The sequence below is a fragment of the Dendrobates tinctorius genome, unplaced genomic scaffold (genome assembly GCF_039654945.1).
Source record: "Dendrobates tinctorius isolate UK_male_01 unplaced genomic scaffold, ASM3965494v1 ptg000286c, whole genome shotgun sequence".
Lineage (NCBI taxonomy): Eukaryota > Metazoa > Chordata > Amphibia > Anura > Dendrobatidae > Dendrobates > Dendrobates tinctorius.
In genome coordinates this window covers 638,420-645,281 of record NW_027361953.1, presented here as the reverse complement: position 1 = coordinate 645,281, position 6,862 = coordinate 638,420, and positions in this window count along the sequence as shown.

Here is a 6,862-nt window from a genome sequence, read left to right as displayed (position 1 = left end):
CTTGGCCAGAGACACTGAAGCATCTGTGTCCTGACCTTCCCTCACAGAAAACTGTATTCCACTTCTCAGATTACCTGCGTCTCCAGTTTCAGGTCCCCCTGGGCGCTTCCCAGGCAACGACGACCCTCCTTCCAGGCGACCCCCAGTAATGGAGACACAGTCCAGGATAACTTGAACAATTTCTTTACTTAGAACTTCACACATTATATCCACAGTTGGCACATCATGGAATTCACATTCAACTGCACTTGTTTCCTCATCTTTCCCTACTTCGCTGACGCTTCTGTGCGACACACGTCCGGACCGGCATCTTAGACTGCTCCCCAGATTCTTCCTGGCCTAAACTCGCCATGATGACAATTCCTTCTGCCTGTTTCGCCCCAGACTCAAAATCATCAGCTACCCGATTTGGTTGCCTCTGGTAAAGCATCCGGCCTGTCTGTACCGTTCCTGTCGAAGCTCCAACTTCCTTCAGTTCCTCATTCCAACTGACTCCTGCCCTAAAGGCATCTGCCCAGGCTATGAGTCGCCACATTTTCCTTCTCCTGTACTGACCCACTGAAATGATGCCCAGTGGCCATGGATAACGTGGGCTGCAGCTATTTAACGTTGCATGGCTGCCGAGCCGTCCTGGGCCTATAGTCCATGTGTACAAATCGAGCACCCTGGCCCCGTCTGACTTAACTTCCTAAAATTCCTGACTTACCACCTGGCAGCCCCTCCTATCTTTAACCCCCTATAAATGAGCTATAACCTATTCTAACCGTGCACACTAGTATGCCCCCATCTAGTGGCCCACAAAGAAACTACACATACCCTTATCTATGAGAACTATAATACTAAGGTGCCCCCCTCTAATGTCCAAAGCGTGCACTTTACGTTCCCTATCTTACACAGTATTACATTACCCGAACATAACACATATACAATACTGTACATAAAATGGTAACACTGAAAAGAGTGTGGCAGTACCATTGACTATGCGGAGTAATACATATTTTACATGTAGCGGTACCACCAAGTATTAATGACATTACAGTAAGTAACATATGTAAACAGTTACAAATTAAGAAGCATTAGGGGAGCAAAGCGAGGTGGTAATCCTATGTCACACCTTTACACCAAATTCCCAGAAATTGGAGCTGCAGAATATAAAAGGGGAAATCTTCTGACATCAGAGTGATTCCACAGGACTTCAGCCTTGGGACCATGGTTCCAGCTGGTGGATTACAAAACTGCTCCACTGCCCAACACTGAGCCCACAAATTTGTTTGGAGAACCCAGATTGGGACAATCCAGTCACCTGGCCACATACCTCGCTGTGCTTGGTCAGCTTCCTAGTCGCAAAGGTTCTAATCACTGAAGAGCCAGTGGGAGGGTGAAACTGTCACTTGCATCATCTGGTATCCTTCCTAGTAATGTACTATATCTGTACAGACAACCTGTGTTGTCTGAGTAATACTCTTCCCACAAGGAAAGAGTACTGGCATTCAGTGGGATGAGCCCCAGCCTGTTCGGTCTTTCCAAAGACAGCCATACTAATGACAAGAGCACCCACTTACTCTCGTGTATCCATATTTTGTTCTTTAAATAAAACTTCTTTGAATTGAATGATTGTGCAGCAAAGCCAGATAGGCTAGTGTTAAATCCTAGGTCTACAGGCCCTAAATAGATCACCTGGCTAGTCCTGGATATACCCAAGTTATCTCTTCTCCTTGGTCAGTCAGATCACGGAAGCTGACCAAACTGGATGTGTCTTGGAATTGAAGTGAGAAACAGGCCAGAATCCCTCTCTGAGAAGAGTGCAGAGGCCGTGTGCAGAGAACCACAAGTGTCAGTGGTTGCTGTGAACCATATTTGTATGTGGACTGAGGTGGGGCTAGCTCAGCCATGTAGGAGTAGCCAGGGTCTGTTCTGTTTAGTTACTGACTTGTGATTTATGTTTATCAGTTGGTTTTGGTGCTGTGCTACATGTGGAAAGCAATAAAAACTGCATGTGTTTGGACCCAAACTGAACTGCCTGTGTGAACACTACCTAAGGCCTTACGCCTACCAGATAGATAGTTAGATATACAGATAGATAAATAGATAAAGATAAATAGACAGGCAGGGCGATAGATTAATAGATAAGATATCTGATTTTTTTTTCACTAGCATAAGAAAGCCTAGCCACCCCCCTCTAAATCATAGAAAGATGGCCAGAGATGCCACTAATTTATTAAGAAGCATATGGAGGAGCTTATTCCACCGTCTTTTTATGAATAAAAATTCCCACCACAGTGCAGAGTGATATCGCACATTATGTCACCCCACAACATAATCACAGCAATAGGACCTGTGTGTCATTCACTCGTGTTGTCCTCTTCAGTACATTGCTCACGTGGTTTACAAATGGAGGCTAGAGGCTGAAATAGAGCAATGGAGTCTGGAATGGGGTTTAACATCTTCAACAATGAGTCCAGTTTTATCTTGCTCCTTCTTGGGTCTTGTTTCCCATTGAGCACATCTGGAACGTCAATGATGGCAATTACAAAGGGAGCTGCCAGCAGAAGATCTTGATGATTTGCTCAAGTGCTGCCTGCTTATGATTGATCAGCATCAAATAGAAAGAAGAAGTGAAATCTATTGATAACATCCACTGGGGCTTAACAAAAGTTTACTCATTAGGTGCCAAATAATTTGATTGCTAGTATCTCCACGATGGAGAGCTAAAAACAATAAAACATGTTGTATTCCGCTCTGCAGTCGCTATTACATTGTGTCTCCAGCTCAAGATGAAAAATTTGGTGGAAAGTTCACTTCAAATGCAACAATAAAAATATCTGTATTACACTTTCCTCATAATGGACTGAAAGAGCAAATAATTGTATGAGAGTCATGAAAAAGCATTAATATAATTATTTGTATAAAATATGTATAAACTAATATATCCGGATGGTTCAATAACAACTAAGTAAATAATATAAAAAACAATTATTCTGTAATTTATAACTGTTTGCACTTAGCAGAAGTGTCTGATGGATTCGGCCAGAGAAGAGTATATATATATATACACAGTATATACAGCAACAATGCTGGTTATGGGCAGATGATCCGCTGCACTCACTGACCAAAGGGAAGGGATCCTGGTGGAGAAGAAAGGAAGGTAATTCTATCTATCTCTCTTCTATCTATTATCTATTCTGTATTATCTGTCATCTATTATCTATCTATCTATTGTCTATCATCCATCTACAATCTTTCTATTATCTATATATCATCTATCTTTCTATCAGTTATCTATCTATCATCTATCTATTATCTGCCTATCTTTCTATCTTTCTATATGGGCCAATAAACTGCACGTGACTCTTTATCTACTGGTGTGCTGCCTTCATTTTTTTTTTTATGTATCTACAAAGTTTAGTACATGCCTGGGAGGCTCTTGCACCCAACAATCTCTTTTTGTGCTGCTTTTTTTCCTTCTTTCATTTGTTATCTATTATCTATCTAACTATTATCTATCTATTATCTAAGTATTAATCTATTATATCTAAGTATCTATCATCTATTGTCTATCAACTATCTATCCTCTATTACCTACTTATTATCTCTCTATCTATTATCTATCTTTTATTATATTTTTTATATAGATCAGCAGTTTATTATAACAGTAATTTTCTTTCTTATAGGGAATCTGTTGGCACAATTCTCCCAGCCCCCAATCTGTGTATATGGTCGTGCTGTGTCTTCTCAGTATTGTCACAGAGGAACACGACCATATACACAGTTGGGGAGAGGATTGTGCTGACAGATTCCCATGAGGCATCTCCAGAAGATATTGCCCTGATTGGTTTGGGTGTTATGTCTCGTGTGATGAGTGATAATGATAAATCTGTAAGAAGTCATTCCACAGCAGATAGTGATGTCTTTATCAGTGGTGGGATACAACTTTTTAATATCCAGCTCCTTTCCTTGGAGACCTGTTTGCTGCCCAAAATTTGTGGTAAATTGTCACTGCACTCCATATAAAATAAGAAAATATTAATATTCCACACATTTTCTAATCTTTCTCCAGCACAAATATTTTTGAATCCTGTTCCCATGAACTATAACTATACAGCGTGCAGCTCATCTTACTCCAGCCGGCTTTATATAAATCCCCCCATAGTGTAAGCTGGAGACACGTGTGATTACAGGAGCCCCCGATGTGCTTATTGTCCCCCCATTAGTGATCAGTAATGTGTGTAGAGCGTGTATTCCATTACTTACCAGCCATCGTCATCTGCCGTTTCCAGCGCTGCTCCGGTCTACTCCGGCTCCACTCCACTTCTCTGTGGCCGGAGGTCACTTTTCAGTGTTAGTCTATGAGACGCAGAACGAGGCAAAGAAAGTTGGAAACGGCAAAATACAGTGACTGGTCAGTAATGTAATACACTCGCTACACACATTACTGATTACTAACAGGGGGACAATGAGGAAACAATGGCTCCTTTACCACAAGATCCTACTGCCCAGATACAGAGATTACATGGTCTGTTGTATTATTATTACTGTAGGTGACTCCTCAGAATGGACGATGCTGCTAATAATCTGACCATGTCTAATACAACTCTGCACAATCTGACCACATCGAATACAACTCTGGACTACAAATACAGGTAAGCTTATATTCCTAATTCTGTATTTCTCATGAGACATCAGTGCAGACTCCATTCTCATCTATATCCGAGCCTCCGCCCCAATTACATCCATATTCATGTAGATAAGTCAGCTCTACCTGCAGCTATTATTCCTCCCATAATGATGGAAACTCTGGAGAACCCATCAAGCCCCTCTGCCCTCAGTATCACCCATCAGGAGTCAGTGGTGTCTGTGGGGCAGAGGATTCGGCTCTGCAATGTGGCTCCTGTATAATGACAGATGTGACCAGAGCCGGACATAGAAAACCACACTGCAATCATTTATTAGTGACAGCAATAAACCCCCCAAACCACAGAGTCTGATGTAAGTGCTGTACATACATGATAGGAGGCTGAGTGCTGTATATTTATGATAGGATGCTGAGTGCTGTATACACAAGAGAAGGAGGGTGAGTGATGTATATACATGATAGGAGTCTGAGTGCTGTATATACATGATAGGAGGCTGAGTGCTGTATATACATGATAGGAGGCTGAGTGCTGTATGTACGATATGAGGCCAAGTGCTGTATATTCATGATAGGAGACTGAGTGCTGTATATACATGATAGGAGGCTGAGTGATGTATATACATGATAGGAGTCTGAGTGCTGTATATACATGATAGGAGGCTGAGTGCTGTATATACATGATAGGAGGCTGAGTGCTGTATGTACGATATGAGGCCAAGTGCTGTATATTCATGATAGGAGACTGAGTGCTGTATATACATGAGAGGAGGCTGAGTGCTGTATATAAATGATAGGAGGCTGACTGCTGTGTATATATAGGATAGGAGGCTGAGTGCTGTATATACATGATAGGAGGCCAAGTGCTGTATATACATGATAGGAGGCTGAGTGCTGTATACACATGAGAGGAGGGTGAGTGCTGTATATACATGGTAGGAGTCTGAGTGCTGTATACACATGAGAGGAGGGTGAGTGAGGTATATACATTAACCCCTTCACTACCAAGGGTGGTTTGCACGTTAACTCCCGGGCCAATTTTTACAATTCTGACCACTGTCCCTTTATGAGGTATTAACTCTGGAACGCTTCAACGGATCTAGGCGATTCTGACATTGTTTTCTCATGACATATTGTACTACACTTTAGTGATAACATTTCTTTGCAATAACTTGCGTTTATTTCTGAAAAAAACGGAAATATGGCGAAAATTTACAAAATTTTGCAATTTTCATAATTTTAATTTTTATGCCCTTAAATCAGAGAGTTACGTGACACAAAATAGTTAATAAATAACATTTCCCACATGTCTACTTTACATCAGCACAAATTTGGAAACAAAATTTTTTTTTGTTAGGAAGTTATCAGGCTGTGTGCACACGCTGCGGAAAAGGTGCGGATTCATCCGCGCGGATTTTGTACAATCCGCAGGTGAAACCGCAGGTCAAAAGACCTGCGGTTTTACCTGCGGATTGCTCTGCGGTTTTGTCCTGCGGTTTTTCATCTCCTCAATGGAGGAGATGGCAAACCGCAGGAGAATCCGCAGAAAGAATTGACATGTCAATTCTTTCTGCGGATTGAAAACCGCAGATAATCCGCGCGGAAAATTCCGCACCGTCTGCACTGCGGTTTTTGATTCCCATAGGGAATCATTGTACTGTACACCGCAGCAGAAACTGCTGCGGGTCCGCAGCGGCCAAAACCGCTGCGGAACCGCAGCAAAATCCGCAGCGTGTGCACACAGCCTCAGGGTTTAAAGTTGACCAGCTACAGTATTTCTCATTTTTACAACAAATTTTACAAAACCATTTTTTTAGGGACCACCTCACACTTGAAGTCACTTTGAGGGGTCTATATGGCAGAAAATACCCAAAAGTGACACCATTCTAAAAACTGCACCCCTCAAGCTGCTCAAAACTACATTCAAGAAGATTATTAACCATTCAGGCACTTCACAGGAGCAAAAGCAACATGGAAGGAAAAAATTAACATTTAACTTTTTAGTCACAAAAATGATCTGTTAGCAACAATTTTTTAATTTTCCCAAGGGTAACAGGAGAAATTGGACCACAAAAGTTGTTGTCCAATTTGTCCTGATTATGCTGATACCCTATAGGTGCATGGCAGGGCTCGGAAGGGAAGCAGCGCCGTTTGACTTTTTCAACCTAAAATTGGCTGGAATTGAGATTGGACGCCATGTTGTGTTTGACGATCCCCCAATGGGCCCAAACA